This window comes from Somniosus microcephalus, chromosome 14 (assembly GCF_052327205.1).
Source record: "Somniosus microcephalus isolate GS21.2 chromosome 14, FLI_Smic_1.0, whole genome shotgun sequence".
Classification (NCBI taxonomy): domain Eukaryota; kingdom Metazoa; phylum Chordata; class Chondrichthyes; order Squaliformes; family Somniosidae; genus Somniosus; species Somniosus microcephalus.
Genome location: NC_141000.1, coordinates 124,213,535 through 124,238,416, shown reverse-complemented (window position 1 = coordinate 124,238,416; position 24,882 = coordinate 124,213,535). Strand labels below are relative to the sequence as shown.

At 47.4% G+C, this 24,882-nt stretch overlaps 1 pseudogene; it reads left to right on the top strand.

Moving 5' to 3' along the window:
• The first annotated feature begins 8,189 nt into the window (after positions 1-8,189).
• LOC147107898 (lysozyme C, milk isozyme-like) lies at positions 8,190-24,104 on the top strand (annotated as a pseudogene).
• Positions 24,105-24,882: the final 778 nt, after the last annotated feature.

Below are 24,882 nucleotides of genomic sequence, written 5' to 3'. Positions count from 1 at the left end.
AGGGTAGCTAACGTTACCCCACTATTCAAAAAAGGTGGTAGAGAGAAAACGGGGAATTACAGACCGGTAAGCCTGACATCAGTAGTGGGGAAAATGCTAGAGTCCTTTATAAAAGATGTAATAGCAGAGCACTTGGAAAGCAGTGACAGGATCGGACAAAGTCAACATGGATTCACAAAAGGTAAATCGTGCTTGACTAATCAACTGGAATTTTTTGAGGATGTAACTGGTAAAATAGATAAGGGAGAACCTGTGGATGTGGAGTATTTGGACTTTCAGAAGGCTTTCGATAAGGTCCCGCATAAGAGATTAGCGTGTAAAGTTAAGGAAATGGGATTGGGGGCAAGGTATTGACTTGGATAGAGAACTGGTTGGCAGACAGAAAGCAAAGAGTTGGAATAAACGGCTCTTTTTCCGAGTGGCAGGCAGTGACTAGTCAGGTACCACAGGGATCAGTCCTTGGACCCCAGCTATTCACAATATATACTAATGATCTAGACAAGGGAACTAGATGTAATATCTCCAAATTTGCAGACGACACAAAGCTGGGTGGGCGTGTGTGCTGTGAGGAGGATGCCAAGAAACTACAGGATGATTTGGACAGGTTGGGTGATTGGGCAGATGCATGGCAGATGCAATATAATGTGGATAAATGTGAGGTTATCCACTTTGGTGGCAAAAACAGGAAGGCAGATTATTATCTGAATGGCAATAGATTGGGAGAAGGGGAAGTGCAACGAGACCTGGGTGTCCTTGTGCACCAGTCGCTGAAGGTAAGCATGCAGGTGCAGCAGACGGTTAAGAAGGCAAATGGTATGCTGGCCTTCGTAGCGAGAGGGTTTGAGTACAGGAACAAAGATGCCTTGCTGCAGTTGTACAGGGCCTTGGTGAGACCACATCTTGAGTATTGTGTGCAGTTTTGGTCGCCTTATGTGAGGAAGGATGTCCTTGCCATGGAAGGAGTTCAGCGAAGATTCACCAGGCTGATACCTGGGATGGTAGGAATGACGTATGAGGAGAGATAGGGTCGATTGAGCTTGTACTCGCTGGAGTTTAGATGAATGAGAGGGGATCTCATTGAAACTTATAAAATTCTGACAGGACTGGACAGACTAGATGCAGGAAGGATGTTCCCGATGGTCGGGGAGTCCAGAACCAGGGGTCACAGTCTAAGGATAAGGGGTAGGCCATTTAGAAATGATGAGGAATTTCTTCACCCAGAGAGTGGTGAACCTGTGGAATTCTCTACCAGAGAAGGCAGTAGAGGCCAATTCATTAAATATATTCAAGAAGGAGTTGGATATATTTCTTAAGGCGAAAGGGCTCAAGGGGTATGGGGAGAAAGCAGGGACCGGGTACTGAATTTGGATGATCAGCCATGATCGCATTGAATGGCGGAGCAGGCTCGAGGGGCCGAATGGCCTACTCCTGCTCCTATCTTTTATGTTTCTATGTTTCTTAAACATTCACTCCCTCCACCACCGGTGCACCGTGGCTTGAGTGTGTACCATCTACAAGATGCACTGCAGCAACTCGCCAAGGCTTCTTCGGCAGCACCTCCCAAACACGCAACCTCTTCCACCTAGAAGGACAAGGGCAGCAGACGCATGGGAACACCACCAGCACTGTGGGTGTACCTTCACCACACGAACTGCAGAGGTTCAAGAAGGCGGTTCACCACCACCTTCTGAAGGGCAACTAGGGATGGGCAATAAATGCTGGCCTTGCCAGCGACGCACCGATCCCATAAGCGAATAGAAAAAACCTTATCGAATGCCTTTTGGAAATCCAAATATACTACATCCACTGGTTCCCTTTACCTACCCTGCAAGTTAAATCCTCAAAAAACTCTAGCAAATTTGTCAAACATGATTTCCCTTTCTAGAATCTAAGGAATTTTGGAGGATCAAAACCAATGCATCCACTATCTCTTCAGCCACCTCTTTTAGAACCCTAGGATGTAGGCCATCAGGTCCAGGGGATTTGTCGGCTTTTAGTCCCATTAGTTTCTCTAGTACTTTTTCTCTACTTATATTAATTATATTAAGTTCCTCACCCTCATTAGACCCTTGGTTCCCCACCATTTTCGATATGCTTTTTGTGTCTTCTACTGTGAAGACAGATACAAAATATTTGTTTAACATTTCTGCCATTTCCTTATTCCCCATAATAATTTCTCCTGTCTCAGCCTCTAAGGGACCAACGTTTACTTTTGCTACTCTTTTCCTTTTTACATACTTGTAGAAATGCTTACAATCTGCTTTTATATTTTTTGCTAGTTTTCTCTTATATTCTATTTTTCCCCTTTTTATCAATTTTTTGGTCAACCCTTGCTGGTTTCTGAAACTCTCCCAATCCTCAGGTTTACTATTATTCTTTGCAACATTATAAGCTTCTTCTTTCAATCTAATGCTATCCTTAACTTCTTTAGTTAGCCACGGTTGGATCGCTTTTCCCATGGAGTTTTTGTTTCTCAATGGAATATATTTTTGTTGAGAATTGTGAAATATTTCTTTAAATGCTAGCCACTGCTTATCTACCACCATACTTTTTAATCTATTTTTCCAATCTACCTTAGCCAACTGACCACTCATAACTATGTAATTGGCTTTATTTAAGTTTAAGACTCTAGTTTCGGACATAGGCAAGTCACTCTCAAAATTAACGTGGAATTCTATCATATTATGATCACTCTGCCACAGAGGATCCTTTACTATGAGATTACTAATTAACCCTGTCTCATTACACAATACAAGATCTAATATAGCCTGTTCCCTGGTTGGTTCTATGAAATATTGTTCTCAGAAACTGTCCCGAATACATTTCATCTATTTGTCCTCCAGACTACCTTTGCCAATTTGATTTGTCCAGTCTATATGAAGATTAAAGTCCCCCAAGATTATTGCATTACCTTTGTTGCAAGCTCCTACTATTTCTTGATTAATATTCTGTCCAATGGTATAGCTACTGTTAGGGGGCCTATATACTGCTCCTATCAGTGTTTTCTGCCCCTTGTTATTCCTTATCTTCACCCATACTGATTCCATTTCCTGATCTTCCGAGCCGAGATCCTTTCTCTCTGCTGTCCTTATGTCATCCTTTATTATCAGGTCTACTCCCCCTACTTTTCCATTCTGCCTGTCTTTTCAAAACATCAAGTATCCTAGAACATTTAGTTCCCAACCTTGGCCACCTTGCAACCATGTCTCTATAATGGCTATTAGATCAAACCCATTTATCTCTATTTGTGCCACTAGTTTGTCTACCTTGTTACGAATGCTTCATGCTTTCAGATAAAGAGCCTTTAATTTAATTTTTTTACCATTATTCCCTGCTTTGACCTTATTCTCTGCTGCACTGCTACCATTAAACTCTCTGTCCCTTCCTGTCACTCTGCTTATTTTTACCCAAATCGCTACACTGCTCTATTGCCTTGACCTTTCTCTTTAGATTTCTAAATTTCCCCTCACCTGACTCCCCCCTTTTTTTAGTTTAAAGCCCTATCTACAGCCCTAGTTATTCAATTCACCAGGGTGCTGGTCCCAGCCCAGGTTAAGTGGGTTCGATTAGCTATGGAAAAGAACAGGGAGCAATCTAGAATAACAATATTTAATTGGAGGAAAGCCAATTTCAGGGGGTTGAGAATGGATCTGGCCCGGGTAAAGTGGAATTAAAGATTGGCAGGCAAAACTGTAATCGAAAAATGGGCTGCCTTTAAAGAGGAGAAGGTTCCGGTACAGTCGAGGTACATTCACAATTGGGGGAAAGGTAAGGCAACCAAAGCCAGAGTTCCCTGGATGATGAAAGAGATAGTGAGTAAGATGAAGCAAAAAAAGGACACGTATGACAGATGTCAGGTTAAGAATACAAGTGAGAATCAGGCTGAATATAGAAAGTTCAGAGGGGAAGTGAAAAAGAAAATAAGATGGGCAAAAAGAGAGAGTATGAGAATAGATTGGCAGCTAACATAAAAGGTAATCCAAAAGTCACATAAATAGGCATTAAATAGTAAACGGGTAGTAAGAGGAGGTGTGGGGCCGATTAGGGACCTAAAAGGAGACCTACGCATGGAGGGAGAGGGTATGGCTAAGGTACTAAATGAGTACTTTGCATCTGTCTTCACCAAGGAAGAAGATCCTGCCAAAGTCATAGTGAAAGAGGAGGTAGAGGAGATATTGGATGGGATAAAAATTGATAAAGAGGAGGTACTAGAAAGGCTGGCTGTACTTAAAGTATATAAGTCACCAGGACTGAATGGGATGCATCCTAGGATGCTGAGGGAAGTGAAGGAAGAAATCGCGGAGGTACTGGCCATAATCTTCCAATCCTCCTTAGATACGGGGGTGGTGCCAGAGGACTGAAGAATTGTAAATGTTACACACTTGTTCAAAAAGGGGTGTGAGGATAAACCCAGCAACTACAGGCAAGTCAGTTTAACCTCGGTAGTGGGGAAGCTTTTAGGAACGATAATCAGGGACAACATTAAAAGTCACGGACATGTGTGGATTAATTAAGGAAAGCCAGCACGAATTGGTTAAAGGCAAACTTGATTGAGTTTTTTGATGAGGTAACAGAGAGGGTTGATGAGGGCAATGCGATTGACCTGGTGTACATGGATTTCCAAAAGGCGTTTGATAAAGTGCCACATAATAGGCTTGCTAGCAAACTTGAAACCCATGGAATGAAAGGGACAGTGGCAGCATGGATACGAAATTGGCTAAGTGACAGGAAACAGAGAAGTGGTGAATGGTTGTTTTTCGGACTGGAGGAAGATATACAGGCTGGTGGAATGGGCGGGCACGTGGCAGTTGAAGTTTAACATAGAAAACTGTGAAGTGATACATTTTGGTAGGAAGAATGAGGAGAGGAAATATAAGCTAAAGGATAAAATTCTAATGGGGGTGCATGAACAGAGAGACCTGGGAGTATATGTGCACAAATCGTTGAAGGTGGCAGGGCAGGTTGAGAAAGCGATTAAAAAGCATACAGGATCCTGGGCTTCATAAATAGAGGCTTAGGGCTCGAATGTCCAAGCCCCGTGGAGGTGGGTTTGGAGGCGGGAGTGGTGGGAAAATTGCAGAATCGGGGGGCAGGAACCCATCCTGCCCCCAACCCGCCTCCATGCCAATGTCCCAGGAGGCGGGTATCCGACCTGTGCTGGGAGCCGCCTCCCCGAGGCGGAAAGGGGATTAGTGCCAATTAACTGCCTGTTAACAGGTAGTTAACAGGCAGTTTTTTGCCTAATCCCTATTTTTAGCCCTGAAATGTGGGCTTCCCGACAGCTCGGCTCTGAACCACGCCAAGTTAGCGAGACGGACCGTCAGTCTGAAGGGGTTGGAGGGGTCGAGATGTCCGTTGTGCAGGTGAGTGATGGGTGCATGTGTGCAGAGGTAAGTGTGTGAGGTGTATGTAAAGTGTTTTAATAAGTTTTACTTACCTTTACTTTCTCCTGCAGGCTTCCTTCCTTCAGTTCTCGGGAGTCCCTCAGCTCACCGGCACAGAAAGCAGAATGGCCGCTGAGCTGTCAAAAGCTGCAGCATTCAGCTTTCTGGTCTGGAGAGTCTCTAACTGAGTCTGAGTAGAAGGACTCAAGTTAGAAGACAGATTGTCAGTGTTTGACAGCTTCACAGAGCTGTCAAAGGCTGATCTTTCATCTGTCAAAAGCTCTTGACAGATGAAATGTCAATCGCTGACGTCACCAGTAACCAGGTGTCCCTTAATTGGCCTGCTGAGCCTGCTGGGCGGGCTTAACAAGGTCAATCAAGGGAAAATAGCATGGGTTGGCTACAATTCGATGGAGGCGGGACTACAACCCAAAAAGTGGGAGTCCCGCCTCCATCACGTCCCCATTGACAAAATCCAGCCCATAGAGTACAAAGGCAAGGAAGTTATGATGAATCTGTTTAAAACACTGGTTCAGCCTCAACTCGAGTATTGTGCCCAGTTCTGCGTACTACACTTTAGGAAGGATGTGGAGGTCTTTGAGAGGGTGCAGAAAAGATTTACAAGAATGGTTCCAGGGAGGAGGGACTTCAGTTACGTGGATAGACTGGAGAAGCTGGGATTGCTCTCCTTAGGGCAGAGAAAGTTGAGAGGAGATTTGATAGCGGTGTTTAAAATCATGAGGAGTTGAGATAGAGAGAAACTGTTCCCATTGGCGGAAGGGTCGAGAACCAGAGGACACAGATTTAAGGTGATTGGCAGAAGAACCAAAGGTGACATGAGGGAAAACATTTTTATGCAGCGAGTTGTTGTGATCTGGAATGTGCTGCCTGAAAGGGTGGTGGAGGCAGACTCGATCGTGGCTTTCAAAAGGGAGTTGGATAAGTACCTGAAGGAAAAAAATTTGCAGGTCTACGGGGAAAGGGCGGGGGAGTGGGACTAGCTGAAGTGCTCTTGCAGAGAGCCGGCACGGGCTCGACAGGCCGAATGGCCTCCTTCTGTGCTGTAACCATTCTATGATTCTAGGGATAATGAGGCTAGTGCATTTTATGTAATCTACTTGGATTATAGCAAGGCTTTTGACAAGGTCCCACATGGCAGACGGGTCAGAAAAATAAAAGCCCATGGAATCTAATGGAAAGTGGCAAGTTGGATCCAAAATTAGCTCAGTGGCAGGAAGCAAAGGGTAATGGTCGACGGGTGTTTTTGTGACTGGAAGGCTGTTTCCAGTGGGGTTCCACAGGGCTCAGTACTAGGTCCCTTGCTTTGTGTGGTATATATCAGTGATTTACACTTCAATGTATGGGGCATGATTAAGAAGTTTGCAGGTGATACAAAAATTGGTCGTGTGGTTGATAGTGAGGAAGAAAGCTGCAGATATCAATGGACTGGTCAGGTGGGCAGAAAAGTGACAAATGGAATTCAATCCAGAGAAGTGTGAGGTAATGCATTTGAGGAGGGTTAACAAGGCAAGGTAATACACTATAAATGGTAGGGTACTGAGAAATGTAGAGGAACAGAGGGACCTTGGAGTGCATGTCCACAGATCCCTGGAGGTAGCAGGACAGGTAGATAAGGTGGTTAAGAAGGCATACGGGATACTTGCCTTTATTAGCCGAGCCATAGAATATGAGAGCAGGGGGTTATGCTTGAACTGTATAAAATACTAGTTAGGCCGCAGCTAGAGTACTGCGTGCAGTTCTGGTCACCACATTACAGGAAGGATGTGATCGCACTAGCGAGGGTGCAGAGGAGAGTTACGACGATGTTGCCAGGACTGGAGAATTTTAGCTGTGAAGAAAGATTGGATAGGCTGGGGTAGTTTTTGTTGGAACAGAGGAGGCTGAGGGGAGACTTAATTGAGGTGTATAAAATTATGATGGGCCTAGGTAGAGTGGATAGGAAGGACCTATTTCCCTTGGCAGAGAGGTCAATAACCAGGGGGCAGAGATTTAAAGTAATTGGTAGAAGGATTAGAGGGGAGTTGAGGAGAACTGTTTTCACCCAGAGGGCGGTGGGGGTCTGGAACTCACTGCCTGAAAGGGTGGTAGAGGCAGAGACCCTCATCACATTTAAAAAGTGCTTGGATGTGCACTTGAAGTGCCGTAACCTACAGGGCTACGGACCAAGAGCTGGAAAGTGGGATTAGGCTGGAGAGCTGTTTTTCGACCAGCACAGACACGATGGGCCGAATGGTTTCCTTCTTTGCCATAAATTTCTATGATTCTATAATTCTATGATTCTAGCTTAATACCTTACCTTGGCCTGACCTTTATTCTCATGACTTCAGACAACTCACCAATCAGCCGACACTATCCTGCATTGTCCCAGTGATTCAGCTGATCGGGATCTTCTCCTCATCTCCAGTCCTCACTCTCGCACTGTGTCAGCGCCCTCACTGCTGGGCTTTTCTGGCCAATGTGTTGTATCTGTAACTTGCAGAGCACCCTATGTAATGTGACTGATGTTACTGTGGATGCCTGAATTGTTCAAACCTCACCCTTTCTCCTCACCTCTACTCCAGGAGTAAAATGAGTGAAGTCACCCCTAAAAGTCTTTACTCCCTTCCTTCGTATGCAGTGTTTATTAAAATCAGAGTGTGACCTGGCACCAATGTGACAAAAATAGTTTGCCCTTGTTTTTCCAGATTCTTGTTTTAGTAACTTTGTGGAAACTGATAACCACGGGCACAATCCTGTATAAAAGTGCGACCGTTACCAGACCCAGACACATCGCCCACCGACAAGATGAAGACTCTGATTGTTCTCAGTGTCCTGCTCTCGGTCGCCAGCGCCGAAACCCTTACAAGATGTCAAGTTGCTAAGGCCATAAAGAATTCTATACTGAGTAAATTCATCCAGTACAGCGTGGCAGACTGTGAGTAACACTTTCTTTGTTCTAATTAAACGGTGCCGAATGCACTCGCAGATTGTGGCTGTGGTTTCCTCTTGTAGTTCTCTCAGTCAGTGGGTAAGTACACGTTATGTTGGTGGGGCCAGGAAATGTCCGAGCCTGGTCCGGATTGAGTATACTGATCTTAGCTAAGCTACAATTGGTCTTAAGACCGCTGGAGCTGGGCAGGGAAAATCATCCAGGGCCCTAACCCTTGATCGCTGCCCTCTGAAGCAGAGAGTTGGGATAAACGGGTCATTTGCAGATTGGCAGGCTGTTACTAATAGGGTGCCACAAGAGTGCTGGGGCCTCAGCTATTTACAATCTACATCAATGACTTAGATGAAGGGACCGAGTGCAATGTACCCAAGTTTGCTGACGATACAAAGCTAGTTGGGACAGTAAGACGTGGGGATGCAAAGAGCCTGCAAAGAACATAAGAACATAAGACGTAGGAGCAGGAGGAGGTCATTCGGCCCCTCGAGCCTGCTCCGCCATTCAATAAGATCGTGGCTGATCTGATCTTGGCCTCAACTCCACTTCCCTGCCCGCTCCCCATAACCCTTGACTCCCTTATCGTTCAAAAATCTGTCTAAGGGATATAGACAGGTTAAGTGAGTGGGCAATAAGGTGGCAGATGCAGTATAATGTGGGGAAATGTGAGGTTATTCACTTTGGTAGGAAGAATAGAAAAATAATATTTTTTAAATGGTGAGAAACTATTAAATGTTGGTGTTCAGAGAGATTTAGGTGTCCTCGTACAAGAAACACAAAAAGTTAGCATGCAGGTACAGCAAGCAATAAGGAAGGCAAATGGCATGTTGGCCTTTATTGTAAGGAGGTTGAAGTACAAGATTAAGGAAGTCTTGCTACAGTTGTACAGGGCCTTGGTGAGACCACACCTGGAGTACTGTGCTCAGCTTTGGTCTCCTTATCTAAGGAAGGATATACTTGCCTTTATTTAAATGGAGAGAGACTACAGAATGCTGCGGTACAGAGGGACCTGGGTGTCCTCGTACATGAAACACAAAAGGTTAGCATGCAGGGACAGCAAGTAATTCGGAAGGCAAGTGGAATATTGGCCTTTGTTGCAAGGGGGATGGAGTATAAAAGTAGGAAAGTCTTGCTACAACTGTACTGGGCGTTGGTGAGACCACACCTGGAGTACTGCGTACAGTTTTGGTCTCCTTATTTAAGGAAGGATATATTTGCATTGGAGGCAGTTCAGAGAAGGTTCACAAGGTTGATCCCTGAGATGAAGGGGTTGTCTTATGAGGAAAGGTTGAGCAGGTTGGGCCTATAATTGTAGTGTATGTACCTTTAAGAGAGAACTACTTTTACAGCTCCTGTATACTGTAGCACCGGCAGTGACCACCCCTGTATATAAGCCTTGAGCATGTCTCTGTACTGCCAGTCTTGAGACTACCCTACTTCAGTAAACACCTGTTGATTGTTAAGTTACAGCCTCCGTGTAGTTATTGGAAAACATCATACTCTAAGAATCACGGATCTAACAGTGGCGACGAGGTCGATTCGAATCTACCTGCAACTCTGCATTTCCCTTCAAGGATTCGCTCCGGGAGGGCGGTGGAAGAAAGTCGAGGCCAGAAGCACGGTCGTCGACCACGAGCAACCACCCAGTCGTCCGGCAGAGAGTGAACATCGCAGGGGAGGCTGTTGAGAGCCGGGCTTGGTTCCCCAGCCACGACGATCCAGCAACAGACTGGCAACAGGTACAGCGCAGACCCTTCCCGGACAGTGGCGGCTGGAGCCGACCGACGGCAGAGAAAAAGCCGAGCAGCGTCGACGGGGTAAGAGAGAGGGTGAAGCGCACAGGGCGCAGCCGGGGGTTGGAAACCGAGCGGCGTCGAGGAAAAACAAAACAGAGAGAGAGAGGGTAAAGCAGCAGCCGGGTTCAGGACCAAGCGGCGGAAACGGGAAAGGCGCACAGGAGAACGCGCAGAGCACAGCCAGGGCTCAAGGGCTGAACAGCATCCGCGGGGAGAAGAAGGGAGAGTGTGGGAGACGCCATTGAGCTGCGGAGAAGAAGGGAGAGCGCGGGAGACGCCATTTTTAGAAGCCGCAGCGGAGAAGAATGGCGAGCGCGGTAAGAAAGGAAAGCGCAAGAGACGCCATTTTGTGCCAGCGGAGAAGAAGGGAGAGCGCGGGAGACGCCATTTTTGACAGTTAAATCACACCCAGGGATGCCGAAGAGTGGCAGTATCTCCGCGTTCTACAATGAAGTCGAAGATTGGGCGACATATGTGGAACGCATTGAGGAGTACTGCAGGGTGAATGAAGTGCCAGATGCTAGGAAAGCACTGGTTTTGTTAAATTCCATGGGTGCAAAAACTTATGGCTTACTGCGAAACCTAATAACTCCAGAGCAGCCCGTGGATAAGAATTTCGAAAGCATAGTAGAAATCCTACAGGACCACTTAAACCCCACACCGCTGCTGATAGCAGAAAGATTTAAGTTCCACAAAAGGAACCAGCATAAAGACAAAAGTAATGCTGAGTACTTAACGGAACTGCGCAAACTATCGAAACACTGCCAGTTTGGAGTGGGACTAGCAGATACGTTAAGGGACAAGTTTGTGTGTGGGCTGCAAAATGAAGGAACCCAGAAATGGCTTCTATCAGAAAAGGATCTTACGCTGGACAAGGCTTTCAGCATGGCAGTATCACACATAGCAGCCGCAAGGGGCGCGGCAGAGATACAACGGAGACCGCAAGAATATGGCACCAATGAAATGTCATATGGAGCAGGGAGGTGTTATCACTGCGGCAGAACAACACACGACCAGAAGGATTGTTGGTTCAAGGACCAAGTGTGCAGACAGTGTGGAAAAGCAGGACACATAGCAAGAGTCTGCAGGTCAGGGAAGAAAACCAACAGCAAGAAATCTCCACAGGAGAAGTACAAAAAGGTACATAAGGTGATGGACAGTAGTTCAGATGAACAGAAAAGTGATACAGACCCTGGAAGTAAGGAGCTGGGTTGACTGAAACTACATAAGGTAACCAAAATGGAGGATCACCAGACTATCTGGGTCACACTCAAGATAGACAGAGTCCAAGTGAAAATGGAATTGGACACAGGATCAGCCCTAACAGTCATAAACCAAAGGGACTACAAGCGGCTATTTTCACATATACCCTCGAAAGCTACAGAGATTGTCTTGAAGACGTACACGGGGCAAAAAGTCTACCCCAAAGGAAAAATAAGGGTGAAAGTGATATACAAAGGCCAGGAAATACCTAAAATGGACCTATATGTATTGCCAGATGGAGGACCACCACTACTAGGACGTGAATGGATCCGGAAGATACAATTAGATTGGCATTCCATACAGGCACTGAAGGTTGAGGCCAAAAAGGATGACGACGTCACACCTGGATGACTGTCAAAAATGCTAACTGACGCAAAAGAAGTGTTCCAGGAGGGACTCGGAACACTAAAAGGCATAACAGCAACGATTAAAATAGAGGAAAATGCAAGCCCAAAGTTTCTTAAGGCCAGACCAGTGTCTTATGCGATCCGACCAGCCATCGAAGCAGAGCTGGAAGGGTTGGAACGTTCAGGAGTACTGTCCAAAGTAGACTGGAGCGAGTGGGCTACACCCATCATTCCTGTAATGAAGAGGTCGTTGAGTAATGCGCCTGGGGAACCAAAGAAGGTCCGCATCTGTGGGGATTTTAAGGTGACAGTGAACCCAGTCCTTCACACGGTACAATATCCGCTTCCACGGATTGAGGATATTTTCGCCTCGCTATCTGGAGGTAAACGCTTCACCAAAATTGATCTAGCCCAGACGTACTTGCAAATGGAGGTAGAAGAAGCCGCGAAACAATACCTCACGATCAACACTCATAAAGGTCTCTACCAATACAACCGGCTGGTGTTCGGGGTAGCATCGGCTCCGGCTATTTGGCAAAGGGCGATGGATCAAGTCCTGCAAGGGATTCCAGGGATCTAGTGTTATTTGGACGACATCCTGGTCACGGGCGAAAATGACAGTGATCACCTCGCCAACCTGGAGAAGGTGCTCAATAGATTAAAGGAATATGGGCTACGAGCTAATCACCGCAAGTGCAAGTTTTTCCAGAATCAGATCTCGTATTGTGGCCACGTTATTGATGAAGAGGGGTTACATAAGTCCCCTGAAAAGATTGAGGCAGTAGTCAAGGCTCCAGCACCGGAAAATGTGTCACAACTGAGGTCGTTCCTCGGCCTGGTGAACTACTACCATAAGTTCTTACCAAATTTGTCTACAGTATTACACCCACTGAACACCCTACTGCAAACGGGGGTACCATGGAAGTGGAATGACGAACGTAAACGAGCTTTCCAGAAGTGCAAAGAATTGATCACATCAAAAGAGGTGTTGGCTCATTTCAACCCAGCACTACCAATTCATTTGGCATGTGATGCATCACCCTATGGTATTGGAGCGGTGCTGTCGCACAAAGTCCCAGATGGGTTGGAGAGGCCAGTAGCCTTTGCGTCTCGGTCACTAACCTCAGCCGAGCGCAACTATGCCCAGATTGACAGGGAGGCCCTCAGCCTAGTATGGGGAGTAAAAAAATTCAACCACTATCGGCATGGGCAGAAGTTCACCTTGCTGACTGACCACCAACCACTTGTCTCCATCTTTAATCCAAAGAAAGGCGTTCCGGTGATGACTGCACAACGGTTACAAAGATGGTCCCTTTTTCTAGGAGCGAACCAATATGAAATAGAATATAAAGGCACGAAACAGCATGGAAACGCTGATGGGCTATCACGCCTGTCACTGCCTACTATGGAGGAAGCACCAGCAGTGGACCCTGTCGAAATATTTTATTCGTCAATAATTGAACGATTGCCAGTAACTAACGCGGATATAGAGAAGGAGACCCGCAATGATCCGACACTGTCTCGGGTATATGATTTGACGGTGAGGGGATGGCCAACACATGGCGACTCACTGTTGCCAGCATTCTCATCCAGAAGAGAACAGCTGTCAGTATGCCAGGGGACAGTGATGTGTGGATCCCGAGTGGTAATTCCACCCAAATTAAGGGAGAGATTGCTAAATGAGCTTCACGAAGGTCATCTGGGAGGGGTGAAAATGAAAAGCCTTGGTAGGGCTTATCTGTGGTGGCCGGGGATCGATCAACAAATCGAGGACCTAACCAAGAGCTGCTCAGGATGCCAGAAGGTCCAAAATGCACCACCACATGCCCCTCTACACCCATGGGAGTGGCCCTCCTCTCCATGGCAACGGGTGCATATTGATTTTGCTGGTCCATTCATGGACTCAATGTTCTTAATAGCAGTGGATGCTCACTCGAAATGGCCTGAGGTGATAAAAATGTCCTCAACCACTACAGAGAAAACGATTGCAGTCCTACGGACCATATTTGCCAGGAACGGCTTGCCAGAGCAGATTTGCTCTGATAACGGACCACAGTTTGTGTCCGAAGAGTTTCGGAAATTTATGAGAAGGAATGGGGTAAGGCATTACACATCCGCCCCGTATCATCCATCCACAAATGGATTGGCTGAGAGGTTCGTACAAACCTTTAAAAAGGCGATAAAGGCCATGTGCGATGATGAAATTCCACTACAGCATAAGGTGGACAATTTCCTGTTAACCTACAGAAATGCGACACATGCAGTTACCAACCAGACCCCGGCCATGATGTTCTTTAACCGAAGGTTGAGATCTCGTCTGGATTTGCTCAGACCAAATGTGCGAAGAAATGTTGAAGATAAACAATTCCAGCACATCAATGAGAAGCCGACAAGGAGCTTCAATGTAGGACAACCAGTGTTGGCCCGTGACTACCGAACAGAGAAATGGCAACCCGGAACAATATGCACATGGCAGGGGCCATTAATGTACACAGTGGATGTCGGGGAGAACATTGTGAGACGCCACGTCGATCAGATCTTAGCGTCACAGGAACGAGTCAACCCCATGTCTCGCGTACCTGGGGATGAACCCGACATACCAGTAGCATCTACCTCAGAAACAGTGGCAGTGGAAACTGATGAACTAACCAACGAAAGGGGGCCAGAATCGCCTCCGCACCAAGAACAAGAACCTCAGGAAAGGCGCTATCCAGAAAGCATCAGGAAGCCACCCCAAAGACTGAATCTATAAATGGACTATTTCTGTTTAATGTGCATGTTAAAGTGTTAATTGTTATTTGAATATTATGGGTACTGCTAATCTAAAAGGGGAGGAATTGTAGTGTATGTACCTTTAAGAGAGAACTACTTTTACAGCTCCTGTATACTGTAGTACCGGCAGTGACCACCCTTGTATATAAGCCTTGAGCATGCCTCTGTACTGCCAGTCTTGAGACTACCCTCCTCCAGTAAACACCTGTTGATTGTTAAGTACAGCCTCCGTGTAGTTATTGGAAAACATCATACTCTAAGAATCACGGATCTAACAATAATCATTAGAGTTTAGAAGAATGAGAGGTGAACTTATTGAAACATATAGGCCTAGAAATTGAGTTTGCGCTGCGCCAGGGCTTTAGCGCCGGAAGTTAGCGCCGGCGCTAAGTCCCTTTGCGCGCGCCAAAAATTCAGTAGCGCCGCGCCCAAACGGCTGCCGGCGCTACTGAAGGGTTTTAGCGCCTGAAAACTGGCGCAACGCGCCGCATTGCGGCGCTATTCCGGCGCTGCGGCGCCCGCTGCGGTGCGGCAGGCTCGGGAAGTGCAGGCCTCCTCCTTCCGTTAAGGAGGAGCTGCCTGCACCCGGCCGCGGCCCGTGCAAATCTCCTCAAAAATGAGCCCGGCACCTCGGACAAGGGACAAGTGCCAGGCTTGCATCTGCTGGGTGGCGAGGCGGCCGCAACTGAATTTCGGCTTGGGGCCGGGTTACCACGGCAACCGGGACGCTGCGCACACCGATGACGTCATCGGTGCCGGCGCAGCGCTACCGGTCTACCGCCGCGGAAGGGCCCCAGGCAATTTAGGAACCGGCGCCAATTGCTGCGCTAGGCCCTCTAGCGCCGCAAAATCGGTGCTAAGGGCACTGAATTTCTAGGCCACAAGATTCTGAGGGGGTTTGACAGGGTAGATGCAGAGAGGATGTTTTCCCTCATGGGGGAATCTAGAACTAGGGGGCATAGTTTCAGAATAAGGGGTCACCCATTTAAAACGGGGATGAGGAGGAATTTCTTCTCTCAGAGGGTCATGAATCTGTGGAATTCTTTACCCCAGAGAGCTGTGGAGGCGGAGTCATTGAATATATTCAAGGCGGAGATTGACAGATTTTTGAAAAACAGGGAAATCAAGGGTTCTGGGGAGCGGGCAGGAAAGTGGAATTGAGGCCAAGATCAGATCAGCCATGATCTTATTGAATGGCAGAGCAGGATCGAGGGGCCAAATGGCCTATTCCTGCTCCTATTTCTTATGTTCTTTTGTTCTTATGCCTTAGAGGCGGTGTAACCAAGGTTTACTAGATTGATCCCTAGGATGAGAGCTTTATCCCACGAGGAGAGATTGAGTAGATTGGGCCGATACTCTCTGGAGTTTAGAAGAATGAGAGGTGATCCCATTGAAGCATGTAAGATTCTGAGGGAGATTGACAGGGTAGATGCTGAGAGATTGTTTCCCCTGGCTGGAGAACTAAGGGGTATAGGGCTCGATTTTGCCATTGGGGGCGGGCTGGGGTGTGTCAGGTGGTCTTCGTGTCAGGACCCCGACTCCGATGTGAAGTGGGAAAAAAGTGCGATTTTGCCCTAATTGGGCACTTGATTTCCAGCGTGTGGAAACCCCTGGCCCAATGAGTCTTTTCATACAGAAAGTCGCCTCCGATGACATCATCAATGCTGCTGGATTTAAGACCTGCAAGCAGCCTTGTTTCTTTTGGAGTTTTTAAACTTTATGCCCATTGTTGTGATCGCTTCATTCAGCAACTATGTCCAGCAGTCGGCCAAAGTATGTTCCAAGATTCGGTGAGGCCTCCCTCCAAGCTCTGGTGGAGGGAGCAAGATCCAATAAGGAGGTGCTCTTCCCTTCCTCAGGGAGGAAAAAGCCTCCCCAGCAGACTAAAGCTGTGTGGCTGCAAGTGGCCCAGGAGGTCAACTCAATCTCTATGTGTCGCAGAATCTGGCTGCAGTGCAGGAAGAGGTTTCATGACCTTATCCACACAGGAAAAGTGAGTTTGACTTTCCCATCACCCTCAATCTGATCCCCATCGCCTGTCCTCACCAGCACTCTGCTTTGCCAACCGCTTCCTCCACATCCCACTTGACACTGACATCCCTGCACCCTTACCCATTCCCTCTCTCTCTCTGGTCACATTCACTTAACTATTCGACCATGCAGCCCTCACACTCCTTATCACTGTGATGCAATGACAACAACTTACAACACACAGGGAGGGCCCTTTGTCTCCTTCTAAGCATCTATGCTATGGATTCTCTACACTCACTCCTTTATTCCCACTCAAACTCCACTTGTGTCCCTCATTGCAGGAAAAGAGAGCCCACAAGAAGAGGGAAAGAGCGAGGATAGGAGGAGGGCCACCCTCAGTAGCCCAGCTCACCACCTCGGAGGAGGCGGCCCTGGAATCACCAATGTTGAGGATGATTCGCAAGTGGGGGACGGACAGATGGGTGCATCATAGCAAGCTAGTGACAGGATAGTTTGGCATCTCTCTCATTCATATTGCATGAGTGACTGTTAATTATTCTGATGCTCTAACAGATTGACTTATGATCATCTGCACTATTCAATGTGCATGTAACCTTTACCTCACATCTCTAACACTTTCCTTTACTCCCCCACAGGACCATCGACAGCCCCCGTCCCCATTGTCCAGGAGGAACAGCCTGAGCCTCAAGATTCCTCAGAGGAAGCTGCAACCTCTGAGGGCACAGTGTCAGCAGAACTCAGCGCACCCAGCACCAGCGCAGACACACCTCGGTGGGACCTTCACGATATAGAGTAGTGTTGTCACCTGGTGTATCATAGCTCACAAGTGAGCATCGGCAGATGGTGGAGACAGGGACAGTGGTGGAGAGTCCTCATCGGAGGGCGCAGGAATCTGCCAGCTCGGCTCAGCTGCATGTCGACCCTGTGCCTCCGGATTCATCCAGGAGAGCGGTGCTGGAACTCCAGGAACAGGTGCAGGAGTCTCTGGCAGGTTATGTCTCCAGGCTCACTGCGAGTGTGGAGCGAATGGAGGCGTCCATTGCGAACATGAGCAGAGCCTTTGTGGAGGCATTGGCGCATGAACGCATCACCATGGAAAGGATGGCAACCTCCGTGTGTAAGGAATGACCCAGATTCTGCCTCACCTCGTCACCAGAGGGCTCCATGAACTCTCTTAATTGTGTCCTTCTTTATTCATTATTGTATTCACCTGTGCATTGTTAGACACCTACTATTTAAGTGGTGTTCACTTTATGTTCATTGCTCAGTCTTGAGTTGCATTGCCTGGTGATACTGCTTGCCTGTACTCTGTACTGTTGTTATTTTGTTTATGTCAACCTTTGTTTTGCAACCTAACCTCTGCCTCAGTTTGCCTCACTGCAGTTGGGTCCACCGAGTTCCGGTCCTTACACAGTGGAAAGGATGGCTACGGTAGAGGAGAGGATGGCTACGGCCATGGAGGCGCTAAGTCGCCAGAGTGTTGAAAACATGGTCCTTGTTCATAATAGACTGACATCTCTTGAGGAGCGATGGTCGGCTATTGAGCATAGAAACCAGACCTTCATGGAAGTCCTCTGGAGTAGGACTTCCAGTGCAGAAACGGGTCCCCATGGCCCCCCTGAAGTGCAGCAAGGTGCTTGCTAGCTCTGAAGTGGGGCTGACCCATGAGAGGGATGTTGGTGGCAGACAACAAGGAAGTGGGGGCTCCTCTCCAAGCACTCACACGACCATGCCACTGCAAAGCCCTCGGTCAGAGCCCCACCAGAGTCCTCACCCAACTGAGATGGGCGTCTCAGCCCCTGCACAGCCGCAGGAGCAGCAGACTGTTGCTTAGCCCTCACAGGCTCGCAACCCCAGAGGACGCCCGCCAAAGGTGTCGAGATAGGAGCAGCAAGAAAGTGAGCAAGGGGCCTCCACATCTGTTGAAGCCACAGGGGAAGCACCACGTAGGAGCACGCCAAGTATTCACAAGGGTAGTCACTTTGGTGTTCTGTTGTATTGGTTTTTGACAAGCCATCCTTGTAATGTTATGGTAAACAGATTTGATGGCAAACTGTTGAAGTTGTGGCCTGTGTCATCTCGCAAATGGGACTTCCACATTGAGGGCTTAGGGCGACTTGCACTTGTCAGTATGGTGGTCAGAGTGACAGGAATCCGCAGGTTCTTGTCCATTGTCGATGCTCTGGTAAGAAGGTGCGAGGCAAAAGTGTTTGATTGTGCAGGTTAAGCAAATCTGACCAACATGAGCGCGTCCCTTGCATCCCGGGCAGCAATGTGGTCGCGCGCTGGCGCCTTCTGGCCTGTGCAGCTTCAGGTGGCTGAGCAGCAGCTTGGCTCTCTTGTTGCTGCTGTTGTTCAGGGTTCTGCTGCTGCCACGGCTGGTCTTCATCCGAATCTGATGTCCAGGAGGAAAGGAAATAAATGGTCGCCATGCTTCTGGTATATGCCTCAGTTGAGGAAGTGCTCAGTCAAGGTGGGGAGAGGGGTTTCCAAGGAGGTCACACTGGAGATGGGTGTCAGGCTCCAAACTTCCACAACAATGAGTAGGCCTGCTAAAGGTTCCCTCAGACCTGAGACAACAAAGTTCTGCCACCTGCAAATGATCATTGGTGAAAACTCCTTTGTAATGGTGGAGCTGCAGCTGTTAGTAAGCAAACCACTTGTGAGGCCGCCAGGATTCACTGGCGTGTTCCAGGGGAGACGTGCAGGATGGGGGAAATGTGTTAAAATCAGAAAGGCCTCTCAACATGGGATTATAGAGGCAATTAACTGGTTGTTAAGTGACTTAAGGGTCTATCCCACCTCTTGGAGGCAGGATGGAAACAGGGTCTGAAACCCCAATTCTGGGAAAATTGTTCGGAGTCGGGCTGGAGGCGGGTTCGGAGCCGCCCACCATTTTTTGTGATTTTAACACCTCACACGCCTCCAATCCCACCTCCTCGGGCCTGGCAAAATCAAGCCTATAGTCTCAGGAAAAAGGGTCAGTCATTTAAGACTGAGATGAGGAGGAATTTCTTCACTCAGAGGGTTGTGAATCTTTGGAATTCTCTGCCCCAAAGGGCTGTGGATGCTGAGTCTTTGAGTATATTCAAGGCTGAGATCGATAGATTTTTGGACTTTAGGTGAATCAAGGGATATGGGGATCGGGCAGGGAAATGGAGTTGAGGTAGAAGATCAGCCATGATCCTATTGAATGGCAGAGGAGGCTCGAGGGGCCATATGGCCTACTCCTGCACCTAGGTCTTATGTTCTTATGCTTTGGGGACTTTTCTTGGATCTTTTGAACAGTATTTGAGATCAATTTCCTAGTTGGTCCCAAATCCTATTCCTTTGAGAGAATCTTCAGTAGATTTGCAATGTAACAAATCAATAATTTGAATAAAACAACTAGTAGAAACCTTGATTTTTAAACTACTGTAATTATTTGTAGCTGTTAGATCTATCTCCAGTCTTCAATAATTAAGAGAACATCCCACCAGACCGCCATCCCTAAAAGTGTATACAGGCTAAGTCTGTGCAGCTAGATCCTAAAACTCTCATGTATTGTGTCTGATTTAGACGGACAGTTACTGGACCAAAACAAGACAGAACTGCTTCATCTTTGTCACAGATAGATATGTGTAGATGTTTAACACGGGTGGGATTGGTTTGGCTGTGATGCTCTCTAAGAGAGAATAGCCTTCCATCTCTAACAGTCTGGACTCAATCACGGTAATAGTTACAGGTGCCCGCGAACTGAGCCCCAGCGAGACTCAGCACCACCAGGAGAGCAGGAGAGACAATCAGCAAAATGAAGTCCCACCTTGTTCACGGCTCCAATTCCCACAATCACTGCCTTCCGCTGAACGGACTGGAGATAAGTGAGTGTCAGTATCCTGTTCTGTGCTGCTAGTTCCCTCTTTCATTCTTTCTCTCACTTTGGCCCCTCCTTTACGTTTAAATTAAGGCAGTGGAGTATGAGAAGCTCAGAGGAAATTCGCCCCGAGCTTTTTTAAATTCATTCATGGGATGTTGGCGTCACTGGCAAGGTCAACATTTATTGCCCATCCCTAATTGCGCTTGAGAAGGTGGTGGTGACAACTGAGCACCTTGCTCGGCCATTTCAGAGGGCAGTTAAGAGTCAACCACATTGCTGTGGGTCTGAAGTCACACATAGGCCAGACCGGGTGAGGGCGGCAGATTTCCTTCCATTAGTGAACCAGATGAGTTTTTATGACAATCCGGTACTTTCATGGTCACCATTACTGGTACTAGCTTTTTATTCCAGCATTATTTAATTAACTGGATTATAACTTCCCCAGCTGCCATGGTGGGATTTGCACATTTGAACATGGTGTCAGTCCAGGCCTCTTGATTACTAGCCCACTAACATAAGCACTATGCTACCATACCCCATGCTTGCTGCAAAGACAAACCTCACTGTAGATTGTCTCCAGCCTGCGAGGCGCAGTGTGAATCACATTTGTGTTTGTCATGTGCTCCAAATTACAGTGCCTTGTCTTCATTTTAATTCTAGGGGTGTGCATGGCCTACCACGAGAGTCCATACAACACACTTGCAGTCAGTAATGAGAGGCACCAATGGAAAGATCTGGTCATCAGACTATGGGATCTTTCAGATCAACGGTGAATGGTAGTGTGAAGATGCACACCATCCTGGTGTTACAAATGGTTGTAACGAGAACTGTCTCGGTACATAGATTGATAGAATCGTACATCACAGAGGGAGGCCAATCAGCCCATCTTGCCTGTGCTGGCTCTTTGAAAGAGCTATCCAATTAGTCACACCTGCCCATCTCTTTCCCCATAGCCCTGCAAATATTCTGTCATTCAAGTTTTTATACAATCCCCTTGTGAAAGTTACGACTGAATCTGCTTCCGCCAGCCTTTCAAGCAGAGCGTTCCAGACGCTAAAAACACGCTGCGTAAAAAAAATTCTCCTCGTTGACCAACACAATCTTAATCTCCGGTTTATTTTGTTCCTCTCTCATATCCCCTGTCCACTGGTGTGCACATTCCTGGAGGACACGACAGGGTGGTGACTGGTCCTAATCTTCTGATGGTGTCAAGTGTTAGCTTGGATCAGTTGACAACACCTTTGTCTCTACATCAGAAGGTTAAAGAAAGAGAAGACCTGCATTTCTATAGCGCCTTTCACAACCTCAGGACATCCCAAAGCACTTTACAGCCAGTGAGGTACTATTTGAAGTGTAGTCACTGTTGTAATGTAGGAAACGCAGCAGCCAATTTGCGCACAGCAAGCTCCCACAAACAGCAATGTGATAAATGACCAGATCATCTGTTTTTAGTGATGTTAGTTGAGGGATAAATATTGGCCAGCACACCGGGGAGAACTCCCCTGCTCTTCTTCGAAATACTGCCATGGGATGTTTTACGTCCACCTGAGAGGGCAGACGGGGCCTCGGTTTAATATCCCATCCGAAAGACGGCACCTCTGACAGTGCAGCACTCACTCCCTCAGTGACAGCCTAGATTTTTGTGCTCTGGTCTCTGGAGTGGGGACTTGAACCCACGACCTTCTGACTCAGAGGCAAGAGTGCTACCCACTGAACCACGGCTGTCAAAGTTTAAAGGGTCCATGCCAGGATTTGATCACACAATCCAGGCTGACAGTTCAGTACAGTACCGAGGGAGTGCCGCAATGAAAGAGGTTCTGTCCTTTGAATGAGCTTGTTCAGGTGGATGTTAAAGTTCCCATGTTACCGTTTGAAGAAGAGTGTGGCATTTTCCTGGTGGGAAATTTTCGCTTTTGTCGGCAGGCAAGAAATGGGTGCTAATCAATCGGAAAGATTATTTTACACCTTGCCCAATATGCATTTCCATTGGCTCCAATAGATAAAGAAAATTGGACATGGTGTAAAACGGGCAGCTATTTCAATATCATCCGGTTTATGCCACTCGATAAAAGTGAAAATTGCTCCCTTTGGTGTGCTGGCCAACATTCTTCTCCAACCAACAAAACCTAGGAATATAGGAACAGGAGGAGGCCATTCAGCCCCTCGAGCCTGTTCTGCCAATCACTGAGATCATGGCTGATCTGTGACCGAACTCCACATACCCGCCTTTGCCCCATATTAACAAAAATCTATTAATTTCAGATTTCAAATTAACAATTGTCCTTACATCAACTGCTGTTTGCAGAAGAGAGAATGCCAAACTTTTTTGTGCATAGAAGTGTTTCCTAACTTCACTCCTGAAAGGTCTGGCTCTAATTTTTGGACCATGTCCCCTAGTCCTAGAATCCCCAGCCAGTGGAATTAGTTTCTCTCTATCTACCCTATCTGTTCCCTTTAATATCAAATCACCCCTTAACCTTCTAAATTCCAGGGAATAGAACCCTAGTTTGGGTAATCTCGCCTCGTAACTTAACCTTAGAGACCAGATATAATTCTGGTAAATCTATGTTGCACTCCTTCCAAGGCCAATATATCCTTCCTAAAGCGTGGTGCCCAGAACTGAACGCAGCACTCCAGGTGTGGTCTAACCAGGGCTTTGTACAGCTGTTAGACCCCAGTCCTCATGTTACACCACATAAAATAACAAGGGGGGAGAAATTAACCCTCCTTTGCGCCTCCTGTTGGGGGCGCAAAGGCCTTTTTGCCCGGCTGCAACACTGAACACGCCTCCCGCCAAATTCCACGGGAGGTTAGTCTCGGCCTAGACATTTCTAACTCTTTATCAGAATACACCGCAGATATGAATATTGACCTAATATCACATTTCTTTTCTCACTGCAGATTTCTTGTCCAATGACTTGCAACCAGACATTGATTGTGTAGCAATAATAGTGGGCGAAAAAGGAATGGAGGCCTGGTATGTTGAAGCCTCTATCTTTTTCCTCTCTCTCTATTTAAATGTTGAGTTGGTAATTGAGTGATGAAGCGTTGCTGATCTCTATATCCAGGTTACAAGTACTGCAGCCTCAATCCAATGACACTGCCTGTGCGGCCCACACAAACAGCTCGCTATCAACATTAGGCATTTCTTGGATCAGTGAGGGAAGTGTTATAGAGAGTGTTACAGTGAGGGGTGTGTTACAGTTGGGGGAGTATTATAGAGTGTTTTACAGTGAGGGGTGTGTTAAAGTGAGGGGAGTGTTATAGAGAGTGTTAGTGAGGGGTGTGTTAAAGTTAGGGGAGTGTTAGAGAGTGTTACAGGAAGGGTATATTGTACACTGTATCAGGTCCGATGTCTTTCAGGGCTCCTTGGGGACCAGGACTTTGGTCCCCGATATTGGCCCCTGTTGTGAGCATTATTACTGTGGGAGTGTCGGGTGAAACCCAATGCAAGAGAATTTCTGGTGCAGGTCAAGAATTGGGAACATGCAAACACATGAGAATTGGGCCTTGGTGGGATAAGTGGGGGCTGCCGTACCCTAGTAAGCGTCAGCACCTTCAGGAGAGGAGGGAAGGAAACTTTGAGGGGCAGGGATACGCAACCTCAATGCCTCAATAAATATGTTACTTGAGCTCTTGTGATTCTCTCTGACTGATCTCCTGTGTCTGACGCTTTGGTTTTGCAGGACCAGCTGGTTTGAGAACTGCAAGGGGAAGTGGATCGATCATTACACGTCCTCATGTTTCTGAGAAAGATGGAGGAGATCCCGTTGATCAGACCCACTCGCTTCAGACTCATCACAGCATGTGACGCTTTCATTAGTTAACTCTGCATTGCTGTGACTGCTGGGAACCCAGTAAGGGAAGGAACCAGCTCTCTGTCACAGCTCATTACAAATAAACGCAAGCAAATATCAAACCAGGCAGAGACCAGGTAGGCCTCAGAGCGGCAGCAGCGGCAGCGGGAATCTCGGCAGAGCGGCGAGGCTTTAAAGAGGTGGCAGAGACCAGGTAGGCCTCAGAGCGGCGGCGGCGGGAATCTCGGCGGAGTGGTGAGGCTATAAAGCAGCGGCAGAGACCAGGTAGGGTAAGTCATGGCAGGACAGCCCGGCCCCATGGTATGCTCCTCCTGCGCTATGTGGGAACTCAGGGACACTTCCTCTGTCCCTGACAACCATGTGTGCAGGAAGTGTATCCAGCTGCAGCTACTGGCAGACCGCATTGCGGTGCTGGAGCTGCGATTGGATACATACTGGACCCTTCGCGATGCTGAGGACGTTGTGAATAACACATTTAAGCAGTTGGTCACACCGCAGGCAAAGGTTGCACAGGCAGAAAGGGAATCGGTGACCAACAGTCAGAGTAGTAGGCGCAGGCAGGTAGTGCAGGGGTCCCCTGTGGCCATCCCCCTCTCAAACAGATATACCACTTTGGATACTGATGGGGAGGATGGCTTAGAAACATAGAAACATAGAAGATAGGAGCAGGAGTAGGCCCTTCGCGCCTGCTCCGCCATTCAATGAGATCA